General features: G+C 38.5%; 1 non-coding gene across 1 annotated transcript in view; it reads left to right on the forward strand.

Moving 5' to 3' along the window:
- The window catches only part of LOC127491738 (uncharacterized), a 45,067-nt gene extending 25,981 nt beyond the window's left edge, over nt 1–19,086 (forward strand). Inside the window, exons 2-3 of the transcript XR_007920631.2 lie at nt 17,030–17,250; nt 17,813–19,086. This is a non-coding gene — a transcript (uncharacterized protein). The remainder of the gene's footprint in view (nt 1–17,029; nt 17,251–17,812) is intronic.
- The last annotated feature ends 1,650 nt before the right edge of the window (nt 19,087–20,736 follow it).

Below are 20,736 nucleotides of genomic sequence, written 5' to 3' on the forward strand. Positions count from 1 at the left end.
ATTTACCCAAAGGAATTTAAATTGGCAAACAAAAAAGAGGTCTGCACCCTAATGTTTATTGCAGCTCAATTCACAATAGCTAAGACCTGGAACCAACCTAAATGCCCATCAACGATAGACTGGATAAAGAAATTATGGGATATGTACTCTTTAGAATACTATACCGCAGTAAGAAACAACGAAATCCAGTCATTTGCAACAAAATGGAGGAATCTGGAACACATCATGCTGAGTGAAATAAGCCAGTCCCAAAGGGACAAATACCATATGTTCTCCCTGATCGGTGACGACTGACTGAACACCAAGAGGGAAACCTGTTGGAGTGAGGTGGACACTATGGGAAATGGTGGCTTGATCAGCATAGCCCTGACTGTTAATGAACAACTAAATACATTATCCCTCTTAGTAGTTTTTTTATCTGTTCTACTTAATATGACTGGTTTAGATCTGTAATTGATGCACAGTTATTCTTAAGTGTTGAAAATTAACTGAAATGTGATCCCTGTTGAACATGGTGGTGGGAATGGGAGAGGGAAGAGATGTATAATTTGGGACATGCTCAGGCTGACTTGCCCCAAGTGGTGGAGTTGGAAGCATACCAGGGGATTCCAATTCAATCCCATCGTGGTGGCATGTACCAATGCCATCTCACTGTTCCAGGTGATCAGTTTCAGTTCACAGTTGGTCATGGTGAAGGGACTGGGAGTCAAAGGGAGCACATAGACAAGTCTAGTACCTGCTAACGCTAACTGATGGAGTAAATAAAGGAGAGAGTGATCCAACATGGGAAGTGAGATACTCAGCAGACTCATAGAATGGCAGATGTCCTAAATAGCACTCTGGCCTCAGAATCAGCCCTAAAGGCATTCGGAGCTGGCTGAAAAGCTCATGAGAGTATTTCAGGCATGGAAAGCCAAAACACTCTGGCAAAAGATCTCTGCGAGTGAGATCCCAGTGGAAAGAACAGGTCATCAAAGAAGGAGGTACCTTTCTCTGAAGGGAGGAGAGAACCTCCACTTTGACTATGACCTTGTCTAAACAAGATAAGAGTCGGAGAACTCAGAGGGCTTCCATAGCCTTGGAAACTCATGACTGGAGCATAGGGAGATTACTGATGCCATAGACAGGAGTGTCAATTGGTAAAGTCAACAACAGGAGTCACTGTGCACTTACTCCTCATGTAGGATCTCTATCCTTAATGTGCTGTACATTGAGATTTAATGCTATAACGAGTACTCAAACAATATATTTCACTTTGTGTTTCTATGGGGGTGCAAACTGTTGAAATCCTTACTTAATGCATACTAAACTGATCCTCTGTAAAAAAAAAAAAAAAAAAAAGAAGAAGAAATTATCAATTCCCAACTTGACTCTCACTGGGATTAAACATGACAATAGGTCTGATCTGATTTCATCATCATTTTAAAAAAATCATCTATTATTTTTCACTTTATGTTTCTGTGTGGGAGCAAACTGCTGAAATCATTACTTAATGTATACTAAGCTGATCTTCTGTATATTAAGATAATCGAAAATGAATCTTGATGTGAATGGAAGGGGAGAGGGAGTGGGAAAGGGGAGGGTTGTGGGTGGGAGGGACGGTATTGGGGGGAAGCCATTGTAATCCATAGTCGTACTTTGGAAATTTATATGCATTAAATAAAAGTTAAAAAAAAAAAAAAGAAAAAAAAAAGAAAAAGGGAGACAAAAAAAAAATATTGTCTGCGAAATAAACAGTTTAAAATTTTACATAGAGCTTTTAATATAGAGGTGGATTTTGATGAAGAAAAGTAACATTAAAATATTGATTATCAAGGGACTGATGTTGTGACACAGCAGCTTAAGTCACTGCCTGTGATGTCAGCATCTCATATGAGCACCAGTTAGAGTCCCAGCAGTTCCACTTCTGATCCAGCTCCCTGTTAATCTTCCTGGGAAGGTGCATCGGGAAGACTTGGGAAGTCCTTGGTCCCTTACCACCCACTTGAGAGACATAGGTGGAGATCCAGGCTCCTGGCTTTGGCCAGGCCCAGTCCCAGACATTATAGCCAGTTGAGAAGTGACACAGGGGAAGGAAGATCTCTTTCTTTTTATTTATTTATTTTATTTATTTCTCTGACAGGTAGAGTTATAGACAGTGAGAGAGAGAGACAGAGAGAAAGGTCTTCCTTCTGTTGGTTCACTCCCCAAATGGCCGCTGCGGCCGGCACTGCACCAATCCGAAGCCAGGAGCCAGGTGCTTCTTCCTGGTCTCCCATGCAGGTGCAGGGGCCCAAACACTTGGGCCATCCTCCACTGCCCTCCTGGGCCACAGCAGAGAGCTAGACTGGAAGAGGAGCAACCAGGACTAGAACCTGGCACCCATATGAGATGCTGGTGCTGCAGGCAGAGGATTAACCAAGTGAGCCATGGCGCTGGCCCTGGAAGATCTCTCTCTCTCTCTCTCTCTCTGTGTAAGTCTTTCAAATAAATAAATAAATAAGTCTTTTGTAAAAATATTAATTATCAATAGGGAGTTTTCAAACTTCATAGTATTTTGTTCATAATACATACTTCTGAGCAATGTAATTTTTTCCTAAGGTATCAGAGAGTTTCATGGTTTTAGTTACCATCTCCCCCTTGAAATAACACTTCAGTGCTCTATCTATAGGTCTAAGATCTATAAATCTGTAAGTTTATTGCCTCTCTTATAATAACTTTTAACTTGTTTATCAAATAAGTTGTTATAAAATCCTTAATTCTTCCTCTTAAAGTATATTAGTTTCAACATTAATTATAAGGTCAGTATGCAAAAAATATTTTGTAGGAATGGGAGAAATATTTTGTGGAATGGAGAAGTAAAAAGAACATGAGACTAAAAATTTTTTAAAGATTTATTTATTTATTTGAAAGGCAGAGTTACAGAGAGAGAGGGAGAGAGAGAGAGAGAAAGAGCGCTTCCACCTGCTGGTTCACTCCCCAAATGTCCACAATGGTCAGAGCGGAGCCAATTCGAAGCCAGGAGCTTCCTCCCAGTCTCCCACATGGGTGCAGGGGCCTAACTACTTGGACCATCTTGCGCTGCTTTCCCAGGCACATTAGCAGGAACCTGGGTCAAAAGTGGAGCAGCCAGACTCAAACCAGTGCCCAGATGCGATGCCAGCACTGCAGATGGTGGTTTTACCTGCTATACCACAGTGCCATCCCCAAGACTAAAATTTTATAGCTTTGGATTCTGGTCTGGCTCTGCCAGAAATAAACCATGTCCTTTGGCAAATATGCCTACATAATAACATTGATAACCAACATTTACTCTGTCTAGTTGTGATGTGTCAGACACTCTTCTAGGATTCTTATATTTATTTACTCTGTTCTTACAGAAATCTATAATGAAAAAATTGTAAATTGTCTTAGATGTTACCCTACTTTGTAAACTAACTTGCTAACCTGCTATAACTAAGTGAATGCTGGGAGAAGACATGAGACTCCTGGATCAGACCAAGGATTTTATTATTCACATCAATAGTAAAAACCATACTATCAACATTGGCACTAGTTCTCAGCAGACCAAGTGATGTCTTGGTCTGATGCACAGGTGGTGGGTCATGTTCTAGGACAAATCCTGAAATTAGGGAACCTAAACATTTTATGGAAGGCAATAAGCATCCCACCTTTGTGAACACACCTCCGTTTTGTTCTGGAGGAATACACTGTTTTTCACGATAATTTGCAATACAACCATGTTTGAAAAGATAGTCTGGAACAAAGGTAGTCAGTGTCTGTTCTTGTTCTCAGTAGTCAGTGTCTGTTCCTGTTCTCAAAACACACAGAAACACAGGAATCCAGTAAAGAGTTGCCTGTCAATATTTAGCTATAGGTATTGTAACTAATTTTACTGATGCAGAAACAGGGGACAGAAAGGTCAGATAATTTGCAAAAGGTCAGTGACTTATCTGGAGCTGGATTCAAACTCAGAGTCTTGCAAGAGCTGAGGCTCTTAAGCAGTGTTAACCAGTGTTATCAATGATTTTCCCTTGAATGTCAACATTTTTACTTAACTATACATCAACATACAAATGCAAGTTTCAAGTTCATTCTGTCTGCAGCTTATGGTCCTACTCTCAAAAGTGGGACTGAGGCCAGAAGCGAGAATCCTTGTGTCTCTATTTGAGGTAATTTTGGATTCAGCATGCCATGATTCTAAGATTCCTGTATTAGAATGGAGAAACAGCATGTGTGAGTGGATGTGATGCAAACTAGAAACACAGAGAGGAAAACAGGAGCATCCATTTCATTGTTAGTATACATTTAAAACTTTTTATCAGGACCATCACATTCCTTAATTTTTATAAGACTCTTAAGAAAAGTGCATCTTGAAATACAACTTAGGGCATTTCTGGCCTTTCTAATTATAGCTCGTGGCTAGGGTAAGCAGATACTTTATTTTCCAAATACCCCTATCATAAAATTTTCTTGTTCTATAATATGAGAGAGAATATTATCTAAGAATAAAGTGAGGGCAGTCTTCAAGCTGCACATGCCTGGCATGCTACCAGAGCAGCATGTCCTGGACAAAGCATTACCAAAGAAGGCAAGGAAAAGAAGTGAAACTGCAAAAGCATCAGTGAGATGGTCAAGCTGTGAGTCCTCTTCACAACCAGGAGCCCTCAACAGATATTTCACTTGAGTTGGAATCTAATTTTAAAATTGTCAGCAGATATGATCAATCATCTTGTCACCAGTTAGATGATCACATGCTGCCTGTTTTGCTAAATACCTTCTGAAACCTCAGGGCCCAGGAAATGCCCAAGCAGCTTCCTCCTCTGTAAGTTGATCTTCCTTAGGAGTCTGTCTTTGACCTTCTCTCTTCCAGCCCACCTCTTCAGGGTGTGTCATCTACTCCTTGGGTTTCAAAGACCGCTTATGTGCTAATGAATCCTGTACCTCCTGAGCTCCTGGCCCATAGGAACAGCTCAACAACTTTCTGTTTGAAATATCAACTTCGTACATCAAAGATGTTTCAACTTCAACTTTTCCAAGGTGGAACTCTGTGTCACCACCCTCCACACTCATCCTTCTCTTTAAATGTTCTCTATCCTATCAAAAGGCATCACCACTTCTCAGGAATCACCAAGACTAGCCAATCAATACCCCTTCATCAATTTCTCTATCTCCAGTGACAATATCTTTGACCATGACCATTATATCATTCTACAGTTGGTCTCCTGTAGCCAGAATTCCCCCTAAGAAATGGATATTGATTCATGTGAACCTTCTGTATAACATCTCTTAGTGGCTCCCTAGCTACTCCTATTATAATATCTGAGCTAATAAGATTCATGAGTCTCTGTAATTTGGCCCTTAATAGCCTCACTAGCCTCACATTGACTGATTATCTCCTCACACTAGTACATTTTCAGACATTTACCCCAATCTCTCTTTCTCTTCTTATCCCTCACGTATTGTCCCTCCTGTCCTGTACACCATTTCTGATATAAAATGGACAGTTCCTACTCATGCTACTCAGCTTTGGAAAATCATACCTGTGGAGAGTCTTTGCCAACCCAAGGTCACTGTGGGTTTCTGTAATACATTGGACTTCCTCTATCATTAATTGTTCTGTCATTTTATATTATTTATGGCTATTCAATCTGCCTCACTGAACATTAAGACTGGAATGGCAGCAATCATGCTTGAATTCCTAGCATTTGGCCTAGAATGTAATATTTAGTAGGAGCATAAAAAAATCCTTAATGAACGAATAAACCAATAAACCATTTTTCTAGGTGCATTTGTATGAGCAGGAGACTTGCCAGGTGTTAATGAAACAGCAAAGAGCCTTTTGGAGTGAAGGCCTAGAGTTAACACCTTCAACATCTCTTTCCTAATATGTAATCAGTTTATGTGATTAGAACTCAAAGTGCTTGCTCTTAGTTTCTTGGAAAAGTAAGGTTTAACAGCAAAAGTTATGATAGCTCAGGATCAATCTTCAAACTTAAATGATAGACAGTGTCAAATTTTGCATGCATTTGTTTTGTATTTAAATATATGTATATATTTATATTTATCCTCTTCAAGACTAAAATTAGAATTTTATAAAATATACAGTATTTAAAATAGTCCTGTTTCTCCTCTTATCATCCATTTTTTAAAAAAGGTTTTTTTCTCAGGTGAACGGCAAAATTATTTGCTCCATATCAAATAGGAATTTAAATCAGGATATTTAACCACATTCTACTGTCTGAATTTAGTCAATGTCTTGAATGTCATTAAGTTAATGATAAGAGTATATTTCAGATTAAATAACAACAGAAGGAAAGTATTTGCAGAACAAGAGTTTAAATTACAGACTTAAAAAGCACACTTTAATAAAATGTCTCTTCTTTACTTTCTGTCCACCAAGCCCAGGGACACATCTGTGTTATCTGGAGTAGGCGGTATTTTTGTGATTTCTAAGAACTGTCTTTGCTGTGCAAGCAAGAAATAGACCTAGATTTTCTTCAGTTTAGGGGAGAAAATGAGAAGAATGGGAAAAGGAAAACTGAGCCATTTACTTTTTTTTTTTCTATCCTACCACTCAGCACAAACTGTTGTATGCCTAATCTGCTGATATACATCCATGAAGTGTCTGAAAGGAGACTTGGACCTTTCAAGTTAACAATAATAGAACATTTGAATGGTTGTTAAATTACCTCAAAAAAATAAGTAATTCTCACTTCTCCCTTCAGCCTCAACAATAGAGCAATATGTTGTAATTAGAATAAGTATAGCTTTCAGATTTGCTCAGGACAGTCTGCTTGGCCTGTTGTCCCGGCCTAATTATTCATAGTCACCCTACATTCTCAAACATGTCTCTGGGATATAAACTCTATCCATTATCCCAAAGTTAATAGGCATTTAGCATATCATCCACTCACTTTATTTTTGTGTTTCCTTTTAACTCATTATTTTCTTTCATCAGAGCCTAAATAAACCAAGAATTGATAGCTCTTTTCCATTTGCAATCTAATTTTTTCACAACAAATCCACTGAGTAGATAATATCACTTTTTTAAAACACAGGAAACTGTGGCTCAGAAATGTTATGGCATTGTCCAAGCCACTCGAGTACATGACAGCCACAATTTAAAAACTTTCTGAGCAACTGGAAAACCATTCTTTTCCAATTACATTATGGGCAGATTCAAAATGGAGCCTTAAAAACATACCTATCCTAATCCTCATTCTTCCCCCATCACCTCTACCACATAAATAAATAAAACCCACAGACTGAAGCAGGCATTCCAGAGCCGCCAGATACAAGACAGGGGATGATTTACTCCTGGCTGATGACTCATCCAGCTACTGGGATAGATCATTAATTCTAACACAGTCCCATTGTCCTCCATATGTTTTCAAATCACTGTATATGCATCTCTGGGGCTCCCTTGCCTATGAAAAAAAAATGACTCCTGGAGAACTTTCACTATGTGCCTCTCACTTCGTTTGTGGTACTGGAAACAGAACGGAACTCCTCCCCTGCCTGCTGCCCACTGCAGCCAGTCTTTCCCACACCCCAGATATGAGAAGAGATAATGAGGCCCTCAAATAGAAGTTTCCCGATTATGAGTCATGGCTTACTCAGCCTTTGTTACAAAGAACCTGGAAGCCTTTGAAATACGTTGTTGATTTTGGCAGTCTTAACTCTCTGTGCTGTTATCAAAAAATAAGTTACATGACTAATTTGCTTGAGAAATTACCTTCGTAATGAGTAAATTAAGAACAGCCTATGTCAAAGGAACTGGTGTTTAGTGTCTATTTATCTACATATATAGATATATACATGAATATATATTCATTTCCTTGAACAATGCTTCATAGCTAGTAGTTCCTCAATAAATACCTGTTACATTGAATTAAATTAAAATATCAATAAAAGTCTGCTTACCATGACCCAGACATTGTATAAAGAGATTTATGGAGACTATTACCTCTCTCTCTCTCTCTCTTTGTATATAAATACATATAAAATTGTATGCTTTCACATATGATACATAATTGCTTACATTTGATAAACATAGGTATAGACATTAGATGTAAACAAATCAGTTATGAAAGCAACCACATGTCAGCAGAGCACCTTTAATAGTAGTTATTATTTTGGGTATATACTTCATAGAGATAATGTCTGAAACAAATAGTATGTATTATTCTATAGTATATATTGTATAGTTATCAAGAAAAATAGTGTTATGTTCATTTAAATAGCTTGTATTGTTACATAATACTATAGCTACATAATATGTAGACCATAGGCTGCTCTATATAAACCTTATCTACAAAATATAGATAACATAGAGTCTAATTATTAGAGTTGCATGACATACAGATAAAATTAGAAAATGTGTATGACGTATAGCTCCTAACAAATTCCAGGCACTCTATAAAATCAGTGATAACCTCTTCACAACTACAGTGAGACTTCAGATATAGACAAATATCAACTTGTATTTTATTTCAGAGAAAAATCTTCAGTATTGTGTGTTATAGGCACTTTTACAATATATGTGTGCTTGCTCTGCTATTGTAAATACTATCATTATCATAATATGTAAAATTAAAACATTAGCCTTAAAGTTGGCACAGGAAGGAAAAATTTTATAGTCTACAGTTTCCCAATGTAGATTCTGAAGATTTCTCATGAAAGAAGAAATTCTTTTGTGTGCTTTGTACTGAAATAATGGAAAGGAAGCTTAAATATAAATGCTCTCTTTCTCCATCTAAAGAATACAATTTCTGAAGTTCCAGAGTAGTTCCTGATTTATCTGTAGTTGTGTCTTGCTTCTTGACTGTGATTGGTTCAGGAACACAGGCCTAAGGCCATCAGTAAACAGTGCACCCTGTCCATTAGAATTTGTTCAAGGATGGAGAGGTGATCTAGTGTATATCAGGGCCCAAATAATTTCTTTTTGAGAATCAGGGAAAGAGAGAGAGGGAAATAGACACAGTTCTCATCTGCTTGTTCACTTGCCAGATACCCACAGTATTCCCTCACTGGGGCCAAAGTCAGAAACTCAATCCGGGCCTCTTACAGGGGTGCAGGAAGCCAACCACTTGAGCCATCACTACCTCTTCCCAGGGCCTACATTAGTGGTAAGCTGGAAGGTATCAAATGCAAGCACTATCATATGGGATCCACCTATCTTAACCAACATCTTAACTATGAGCCAAACTTTGCTCCCCAGAGAAATTTTTTTGAAGACTTTGGTAAAGAAATTTTCTTGCTCTGATAAAACTTGCTAGTTTCTCTTATCTTGGGTATTTTTGTACATAAATTCAAGGATTAAAAATGGCTGTAGTAATTGTCCTAATTTTTGGCGGTAAGACAGATACCCAGAGAAAATAACAGTTAAATGAATCCAGAGAAATAGAGCTGGAGAAATTACCTTAAGGCCCGAATCTTGACTCAATTTTCTCATACAACAGGCCTAGGAACATCAGCCTCCTCTGAGAACTTTTTAGAATTTGAATTCTAGAGCCCCATGCCAGACCTAAGAATTGGAAATTTAGAGTAGAACTCAGCAATCTGTACATGATGCCCTGCAGGTGATTCTGAGACAAGCTAAGGCTTGAAGTCTACTGCTGTAAGCCAGCTTGAGTCACATTTTCTGTTACTTGCTGACCAAAAATAAACTTATGTTAAATGTAACACAGAGACATATAAATATATACACTTGAAAAAGATTACTTGAAAATATAGTCAAGTTGGCTAATGATGAGTTAAAATGAAAAATCAAGAAATGGAAACCATGATGTAACAGGAGTGGAAGACTGCCCTGAGAGCAGTAGCTACACTCAAAGGCTTGGACCCAGACTTCCCGGGTTCATATCCTAGTTCTGCTAGTGACCTGGAGAAAACTACTAACATATAGATAATCCTGGTGTTATCTTGATAGTTAATGAGTTAACAAATGGAGGGCATTAAGGACTTTTTCCTGAAACATACTAAGAACTCAGTAAATGTTGGAAATCACTATCAATACCATAACCAGCAATATATGCACCTAAGGAACAAACCAAACCTTAATGAATTGGTCACATCAGTATTCTTTCAATAATGTGGAATTGCTGCTTGCAAAATCACCCTCACAGTGACATTTGCAATCAACATAAACAGTTTTGTTATGAAATAGTACCTCGTTGAAATATAACTATAACCATTCACTAAAATCCCTTTGAGCAAATAGCTCTCAGAATCTAATTAAGTGTTATTTTTTTGTTTACTCAACAAATATTCATTAAGGACCTAGTTATAAGATACAAATAATAGTATTTTTAATGAAACCAAGAAAAAGATTGGATGTTAATAGACTTAACTGTTACAGTGTTTGTTTTGGGGCAATGGAATTAGTTTATAATTTTCTTTTAATATATCCTGTATTTTTAAAAAATATCATTTATGTTGCATTTAATGAGCATTCCCTTCTAAAAAGCAAATAAAGAATGTGCATTTGACATAGGCCTAGCAGTTGGGATACCTAAATCCCATATCAGAGCACCTTGGTTTGGGTTCCCACTCTAGATCCTGATTCCAGCTTCCTGCTAATTCAGACTCTGGGAGGAAGCAGGTGACAGCTCAAAGGTCGACTCCCTGCCATTCATATGGGAAATCCAGACTGAGTTCCTGGTTCTGGGTTTTCACCTCAGCCCAGCCATAGATGTTGCAGACACTTGGGGAGTGAACCAATGGATGAAAACAACTCTCTGTCTTCCATCTCAAATAAATAAAGACAAAAGTTTAATAAAAAAAATAAAAAGTTCCTTTTCCTTAAAGGAACATAGAATCCAAATACTCTCAGGGCATCCAGGTTTCATTTCCCTTTCATCATATAATTCCTGCATTTTACAGTATTCAGTTCCTGAACTGAGATTTGTTTTAGTTTCTATAGTCAGACACAAGTCAGGGTTGGCTACCTGAGTTCAGAATCAACCTTGTATACCCCCTAGACTTCAATGGTAGAAATCAGTTGTGGTTGCTTTAGGACAAAGCAAATCCAAACCTACAGCCAGTGGGCAGATGCTACAGGAGTCAGTTTATTTTGCATAAAAATCCTGTGGGCATTGGGCCAGGAATGCACAGTGGGGAAGCTGACTTGATCAAATATTTGAGATTACAAATCCCAGGAAGTATGGATCCAGAATCTAGTCTAAGAGCTCTCTCACACACTGTGTTCATTAAAAGTTAGATTTTCTTGACTAGATTTAACAAGTGGAACTCATGAACGATGGTAGTGAGCAATCAACCTGGGACTCCAGCAAATAGCAATTTATAGTCAATAAGTACAAGTTATACACAGTCTAACCAGCATTTTTTATAAAGATTTATTTATTTGAAAGTCAGAGTTACACAGAGAGAGGAGAGGCAGAGAGAGAGAGAGATCTTCCATCTGCTGGTTCACTCCTCAGGTGGCCGCAATGGCTGGAGCTGCGGCGATCCGAAACCAGGAGCCAGGAGCTTCTTCTGGGTCTCCCATGTGGGTGCGGGGGCCCAAGGACTTGGGTCATCTTCCTGCTTTCTGAGGCCATAGTAGAGAGCTGGATAGGAAGAGGAGCCAGCTGGGACTAGAACTGGCGCCCATATGAGATGCTAGTGCTTCAGGCCAGGGCGTTAACCCACTGTGCCACAGCGCAGGCCCCTACTTCATTGATTTGTAAGCATGATTTTCTGTTATTCTAATCTGAATGGGGGAGGGAAATTATGCTAGGCAATATAGCCCCAATGTTAAGCATCATCCTACTAAGAAAGTTTCTAGGTTTGAATCCTCTTCTGAGGAATGGTATAGAGATAAGTTTGAGAGTTTATGTGTCTGTTAGCTCCTATAGTTCTGTTGTAAGGGCTAACAAAATAATATGTATTAACTCACACAATGCTTAACTCAAAGTCTAGGACAAAGGAAGCATTCAGTAAAGGCTAATCTCTAATAATATTTTTGTTGTTAACTTTCTTGAGACTTCCTTCTTCTGTCTGTATTCTCTGTGTTGGATACATAATGGGATATTAACAGAAAATGCCATGGAGTAAAACCCTCCAAGTAAATGTACTCTCTTGTGTCTGTAATCAAGAGACAGGCAAAATAAAAGTGAGTGTGATGGTTTCCAGACAGTGAGGCTTTAGTGATCTCAAAAATGCTGGATCCTAGAGAACAAATAGCTGGAAGGAAATGAGAATATTTGGCAAACTGTTACTTAGTGGCCTGCAGCTCGGGTCTACCTTAGGCAAGCAAGCAGTGGGAGGAAAGAGCATGTGAACTCATTGCCAACCTTGGCAACTCCCTTTAGTAATAAAGAAACTCTTAATAGCTACCATATCCTTGCTTCTCTCTGACTGTGAATTGAGTTCAAGCTCCATTTATCTCTTCTTAGAATATAAAGGAAACAACCTGGACAAATGTTCCTGCAAAATCCAGGCCCTGCTTCCTCTGCCCCTGGAGTCTATACCAAAACAGGTAGATGCCAGTAGGTCTCCTGAGTCCTTCCAAACTCTGGGCAGTCAGGTCAGGTCAGATCTCATGTTCTTTATTTTCCTGTTCCCTTTGTTTAACCTCAACCTCTCATCTGTGCCACAGCTAAGAATGTGGAAGTCAAGGCTAGTTCAGTGGATACTATCTATTTCACATGGTCACCCTATATTCATCACCTCCCAAAAGAAATGTAGCTTTTTCAAAGAAAGACATAAATATGTGTATTTATGTAGTTGAAAGGTAGAACAACAGAATGAGAGAGAGAGAGAGAGCAAGCTAGCACTTCCATCCACTGGCTCACTCCTCAAATGGCCACAATAACGAAGATTGGGCCAGGCCAAAACCAGGAGCCAGGAACTCCATCCTGGTCTCCTAATCATCCAAATGGGTGGCAGGAGCCCAAATATTTGGGCTCATGTTTTGCTGCTTTTCCAAGTGCATTATCAGGAATCTGGATTGGAAGCAGAGCAGCCAGGAATTCAAGCAGCACCCTGATTTGGGATGCTGGCATCACCAAGCAGTGGCTTAACTTGCTGTGCCACACAGCACTAGCCTAGGAAATGTGGCTTTGACTGACAGTGGTTTAGTAAATATTATTGAAAGAAGAAAGCTTAAATACTAAATAGTGTCTTAGGGAAAGGGTACCAAGGAAGTTTTCAAAGAACAACTAACTTTCAACAATGCAATTTCTAATAGGCTCATTTGGAGGACAAAATAAGTCAGGCCTAGCAGCCAGTTTTGGAAATACATTGAGTCACAAAACTTAAGTGATCTAAACAAATGATGTGTCTATTTTTAAAACCTCATGAGATCCTACAGGACAATTTTTTAAAGGTTAACAAGGGTACTTTGCTAATTAGGGTCTTGTCTCCTCTGCTAGAATACCTTGTCATAAAACAACTATGCCAAATGATTCAGTGTAGAGTTATCACTGTGTCTGTTATTTGCTCTGGGAAATATCAATGTTCTGACCATTTCTGTCCACAAGGTAAAATATAGAATGCTAGGATTGTTGTGAGGTTTAAAAAATGGAAGCATTATTCACTTCCTATCCAGGCTCTCTTTTCTTAAAAAAATGCAAATTGAACATTTTTGCCCAACCAGTACCTTTCCTTTATTGTATGTTATATTTTATTAATTAACAATAACAATGTCCATAGGGAAACCTTTCATAGATTCATTTTTAGAAGAAAGTTGGGCTGGCGCTGTGGCTCACTTGGTTAATCCTCTGCCTGCTGCGCTGGCATCTCATATGGGCGCTGGGTTCTAGTCCCAGCTGTTCCTCTTCCGGTCCAGCTCTCTGCTGTGGCCTGGGAGGGCAGTGGAGGATGGCCCAAGTGTTTGGGCCCCTGCACCTGCATGGGAGACCAGGAAGAAGCACCTGGCTTCTAGCTTTGGATCGGCCATTTGGGGGATAAGCCATCAGAAGGAAGACCTTTCTCTCTGTCTCTCTCTCTCACTGTCTATAACTCTACCTGTCAAATAAATAAAAAAAAAGAAGAAAGTTAGTGTAAGACTATTAAAAGCTAGTATAGAATTGGAGTCAATTAGATGTGTTAGCAGCTCTTGAACTTCCAGTCCAGTGCAACACAGGAATAATTCTGGAATGTTCTTTTAGAGTTCCTTTTTTCTTTTAAATAAATAGTAAAGATGATTTAACCTTAAAGATTTATTTATTTATTTATTTGAATGGCAGCACCACAGAGAGGGAGAAACATGGGTAGGGAAGTAGAGAAAGATGGAGAGGGGGAGAGAGAGAGAGATTTCTTCCATTTACTGGTTCATTCCCCAGATGGCCACAACAGCAAGTCTGGGCCAGGCTGAAGACAGTGGCCAGGAACCCCATTCTGTTTCCCACCTAGGTGGCAGGGACTCAGGTACTTGTGTCATCTGCTGCTGCCTTCCTAGGCACATTAGCAGGAAGCTGGATCAGAAGCAGAGCAGCTGAAACTCAAACCAGCACTCTCATATGGGATGCCAGAGTCTCAAGTGGTAGCTTAACTTATTGTGCTGCATTGACACCACCTGAAATATTCTTTTTCTTATGTTAAACAACTAAAATTATTATTTCTATTTAACTTTTAAGAAATGCAAAGAGTCAGCAAGGATTGAAGTATCACAGAAAAATTATTACGAACATATAAACTAATTATAAAATTACTACATGCCAAGTTGCTTCCAAGTGACCCATCAAGGATTTTCACTAGGCTAAAGGGAAAATCACGAGGAAGTATTATTCAGTAAGCATTTTGGACATGCACTAAAGGAAAAGGTAGGCATACTGAAGTAAGATGAGCATCTCAATAAACAAAGGGGTTACCTCTAGAAAGACAGTTTACCATTTGAAAATATAATTAGTCTAGTCCCAATCCATACCATTGTTAGGATTTCAACATGTCCTTGGCCAGAACAGCAGTTTAATTATTTCACAGACCAAAGACAGAATGTTCCTAGTACACAGACCCATCAGCTGTAAGAAGAGGCATTTCCTCAAGTCTCTCTATATAGTTTGGTGTTCCTGTGGGTTGAAATGTGTCCTCTGAAAATTAGTACACTACCGTCCTAGTACTTCAAAATTTTGCTTTATTTGTGAATAGAGTTGTTGCAGATGTAATTAGTTCGGATGAGGGCCTCTTAATCCAATATAATTGTTGCTTTTAACAAAAGGGGAAATTTGGCCACAGAGAGAAATCTACACAGAGATGCATCATATGAAACTTGATATTACAATGCAGTAAGCCAAGGAACTTCAAGAACCTAGGAGAGAGACCTGGAATAGATCCTTCCCTAGTACCTCCAAAGGGACCGTGTCCCTGCCAACAGCTTGATTTTGGACTTTAGGTCTCTAGAACTGAGACCACAGATTTTTGTTGTTCTGAGCCATCCACTTTGGGGTACTTCATTATGGCAGTCTTAGCAAACTAACAGCTATCAAACTTTTTTTTCACTTATTTTAAATTTTGCTGCCCTTGTCACATGATATAAATGTATCAAACAAAAGAGAGAGTTGTGAAGCAGAGGCATGACCTTGCTTCCATTCCCTCTACCTCCCTCACCCTCATTCCCCTCAAGGTGTCCTGACCCCATACTGTTATGTAGGTGATAGCCACAAGAGAATCTAACCTTTCCTAGTCCATGCTCTCTACAGAGGGAAGGCATAGCCAGCGTTTCATATGGTCCCCACTAGCTAGCTGTCTATAATGAGCCTACCTTCCTTTGTAACTTTTCTTGTCTGACTTAATTGGGAACTGAATGTGTCATTTTAGGTGGAAACAAGCTCCTTTCCCAAGCCCTCCTCCCACCTTTGACCACAAGGGCTGAAACATTCTCAACAAAAATCAAAGTCCTTTCTGTTGAGATATGAAACAAACTACAGCCTTCCACTACACAGACATATGTATACACACACACACACACACACCCTAGCAAGTTTTCCAGAGACACTGGAGCAAGAAGATGATATGGAACAGGCCAGCACAACTTTTTAAAAACTAGGGTATTTGAAAGACAAACATAAAATATACAAGTATGTGTAAGTAAAACAGAGAAAAGAACAGAAACTGAAAGAGAATTTTGGTGTATTAGATTACAGCAGGCGCTCTGTTGCTTGTTGGCTGACAAAAATTGAAACTGTGGAATAATTAATATGTGTATTGTCTGGTTTAGGCTTGCTGGAATTTACAGATTGATCCAACTTTTGTAAAAACTTTGTTTCTTCTGCATTCAAGTACACTATAAATTCATCAAATGGCCTGGGACATTGCTACCAATTTTTACACTCTTAAGACAAAGGGAATGTTTTGGCCAAGGCCTCCAAGCAGGATTGAGGTATGGGAACAAACAGTGCCGATGATACATCTTCCTCTGTGTTGATGAAGTATAATATTGGATACAGCAATCTGATGACCAGGTGACACTCAAAGTTGGCGTCAACACATGGTGAAGGTAGAACTTTGGGGGAGCCTCTAAACCCAAGGCCATGAGCAGACCTGTGAATCATTCAGAATGAAATTAAGGACAAGGACTCCTGACAGTTCAAAATCTAATTGCGAAGACTGCTTTCTGCCAACAGTCTATTCTCTTTGATTCTGGGCAACTGGAAACATGTGACGTGGGTGAATAACTGCATTAACTGGATGGAAAAATAGCATAGAGACATCAGATGTACAAATAATTTTAAAGTCCATTTGGATAAAACTTTTGATATTCTGTAGCTTGTCTTTCCGCTCAGTATAAATAATTATTTTCTATCAAAATGAGAGGTTGGCAGAGGGGCTGAGAGGGATAAAAGGAATGAAGAATGTACAAATTGAGTGATCTAGCCCTAAACAATCAAATGTGCTAAGAATGTGTATGTTTAAGAAATATTCTAATATGGAAAATTCCTGAAGAGAGAGATTTTATCTTCAGTATTTAGTAATTTAGAAAGCATAAGATTTTTTTCTGCTTTTATCTACTATCTGGTTGCAAATTTACCAATGGAAATGAATGCATGGAAAAAGGTCAAATAAGTATTAAAATGCATTTCTTGTGCTATTTCTATCTTCTCAGATTAAAGTAAGAGAGCAACCATTTAGCCTAGCAGTTAAGATGCCTTCGTGACATATCAGAGTTCCTGAACTTGATTCCCAGTTTTAGCGACTTATGCCAGCTTCCTGTTATTCTGTACCCCGTGGAGCAGCAAGTAGTTGTGTGTCTCCAAGATCCTTGGAAGGCTTGGATTGAGTACCCAGCTTCTGGCATTGGCCCTGGCCCAGCCCTTGCCACTGCAGGTATGTGGAGAGTGAATCAACAGATGGAAATCTCTTTCTCTCTCTCTTGCCTGCTCTCTCTCTCTCCCCCCAACTCTGAAATATAAAAAATTCTGAATTTTAAAAAGAGGCTGAAGTAAAATTAGAAGTGTTTCCCACTGCATTCCATTTTTACAAACAGTGGTGCCTGCATGTGAAGAGTTCCTACCCCTCCAGGTCTAAAAAGTAACGGATCTGGCAAGATCAAGATTGCCAATCCTTTGATTTTGGTCATTGCAAAACACCAATCTCATTTTTTTTCCCTAAGACTTGTGAAACTCAGCACCCCCAGTCTGAAACTCTTCCCCTAACATGTATTTTCAGTCAACATTTTACAAAATTTGAGAATAGTATTAATAAAAATTGGAAGATGATAGAGTTTTCATAAACTCTACATCCACTATTAATATCTCTCCCCATTATTAACAAATTATGTTTGGATATTATATCTTCAGCAATTAATAAACTAATATTGACCCTTTATTATTAATTGAAGTCCATATGTGATTCAGATTCCCTTAGCATTTCCCTTTTTCTGTTTCAGGATACAGCCATTATGTCACCTTGGATTCCTCTTGGCTATTATGGTTTCTCAAGGCTACCTTGTTTTTGATAACATCCACAGATTTTGGGAAGTGCTGGTCAGATAGTTTATGAACTATCCCTCAAGTGGGATTTGACTGATGTTTTTCTCATGATTAGATTGTTGCTATGTGTGTTGGGGAGGAAGATCATAGAGGGCCACATCTATAAATTGATGTCACTATTGACATTAATCTTGATCACCAAAGAGTATGTTTGTCAGCTGTCTCCATGGCAAGGTAATTCTTCTCTCATATTTCTGTCTTGTACTGTTTTGAAGGAAGTCTCTGTGCAATCTATACTTAAAGAGCTGGGAGTTATTCACCACTCCTTGAAGACAGAATATTTACTTAAATTACTTGAAATATGTCTGCAAGGGAGATTGTTTTTTTCTTTCTTCTTTCATTCCTTCCTGCCTTCAATCAACTATTTATTTATGGACTCATGGAGATTTATTTATGCTTTGAGCCATAGTCCAAAGTAACCCTACTTATTTTGGTTGCTCAAATTGTTCCAATTTTCACTATTGAGGGCTCTTTCCATTGGCCTTAGTACCCCCTTTAACATCATTGTATTTTGTTTGTCTGCTAGGTTGCTTTCTCTTATCACTTCCTTTTTTTCTGGCAGGACAAGATGCTGTAATCTTATCTTGCATATTTCTTGCTCCAGACCTGGGCCAACCATTTCTCTAGGAAGCCTTAGTCCTTTTATTGGAGAATGGCATAAGAAGCCATCTGGGTGCTTCATGTCCAGGCTACTAGAGTGTCATTGCTTTTCCGACTTCTCAGCTGTCAGAGCAGTGATCTGTCTGTGTGAATAGTAACCTGTGTGTATATTTCCGCATGTAACCATTTATATATATAGTAAACATGAGTACTTACTAACATCTCCAACTTGATCTATCACCTAATCTACTTGTTTATGACTTTTCATTCCTACATTGAGAAATGTGGCTTCTAATATTTCTTATTCCTTTACTTAATTGTTCCATTTCAGTATACATGTATAATGCTATTAAAATTTCCACTGGTAAGAAAACAACTTCAACTAAATTGTCTTCTTTGTTTTTGGTCTTACAGACCTTACTCATTTCCCAAATTACTTAGGCCAATCTAACTTTACCTATCACTGCCTTCAGGAAGATTGTTTTCACACATTTTGATATAATTACATTCTTCTGTAACATTGGGCATTTCATTCAGGGATCCCCTACACTCCTTAATTATATTTCTTAACTTTGAGTACATTAAGATTCACTCTTTATAGTGTAAATTTCTAGGTTTTGAAAAAGTGTAGCAAGTGTCTACAATTATGATATCATGTAGAATATAATTATAACCCTAAAGTTTCCCCTGTGCTTCACCTGTTTTATGATTCTTGTTTCCCCTGAGTCCCTGACATTCATGAATTATTTTACAATCAGGGTAGTTTTGCCTTTTCCAGAATGTCATGTAAGTGGAATCATTTATTGTATAGCTTTCAGACTGAAAAGCATATTGACACAGCAATATGCATCAAAGATTTACCTGTGTGTTTTCATTGCTTGATGGTTTATTTCCTTTTGACTGATAATATTCCATTGTTTGGGAATATCACAGTTTTTTTTCCAAAAGACCTATTTAACATAAAAGGAAATCTGTAGAAGTGAAACAGATACTATGAAAAGCAATTACTTGAACAGCCATTGTATTGACTTTATTATTTCACTTCATCTTTTTTTTATTCTTTTTTTCTTCCCTATTTAATACCATTGGCTGAACTCCTTACTCAACATAGAATTAATCATATATGTATTAAGTCAATTGAAAGTATATCCCAGTTAAAAATAAGAGTGGGAATGAAAGAGGTAGGAGCTATACAGTTCTGCACACATTCCCACAGACCTGCCCCTAGCAGTGAAGCTAAAAATTTGCCATGGGACTCCAAATCCCATTTAGCTGAGTGGAACTAATCCCATTTTATGTGATAAAATGATCATACTAAGTATGGAATTGATCATATACATAGGACCACCAATCAAAGGGATCACATAAATAAGACCAAGTGCCTGGTAATAACAATAGATAGAATTACAAAGGAGAGAAAGTTGCTACAAGGGAAGCAGTCCATACAGCAGACTCATAGAATGATAAACACCCTAAACAGCACTCTGACCTCAGTATCAGCCCCTAAGACCTGATTAAAAACACCATGAGAGCGTTTCAGTCAAGGAAAGCCAAGACATCGTGGCAAAAATGGTTCTGCATGAAGGATCTCTGTGAGTGAGACCCCAGTGGAAAGAGGGGCTATCAAAGAAGGATGTACTTTCCTCTGAAGGGGGGAGAGACTTCAACTTTGATTATGGCCCTTTCTAAAAACCACCGGAGTTTGTGGACTCAGAAGTCTTCCATAGCCTTGGCAGCTCATGTCAAGAGCCTCGGGTGATTACTGACATCATAAATAAGAGTGTCAATTGTTAAATCAACAACAGGAGTCACTGTGCACTTGCTCCCCATGTAGGACCTCCGTCCTTAATGAGTTGTACTGTGAGTATTAATGGTAAAACTTGTCTTCAAATTGTACTTTATACTTTGTGTGTCTGTGTGGGTGCAAATAGTTGAAATTTTTACTTAGTAAAGAGTTGATCCTCTGTATATAAAGTCAATTAAAAACGAATCTTAATAGAAAATGGAATGGGAGAGGGAGTGGGAGGTGGGATGGGAGTGCGGGTGGGAAGGTGGGTATGGGGGGAAGAAACATTATATCCCTAAAAGTGGTACACATGAAAATTTGTATTCATTAAATAAAAATCTTCACAAAAAAGACCTATTTATCTATAGGAAAATATCTCAGTCATTCTGTGAATAAAGTTGAGGGGGATTCTTCCAAGATAGTGGAGTAGGGAAA

Source organism: Oryctolagus cuniculus, chromosome 3 (assembly GCF_964237555.1).
Source record: "Oryctolagus cuniculus chromosome 3, mOryCun1.1, whole genome shotgun sequence".
Lineage (NCBI taxonomy): Eukaryota > Metazoa > Chordata > Mammalia > Lagomorpha > Leporidae > Oryctolagus > Oryctolagus cuniculus.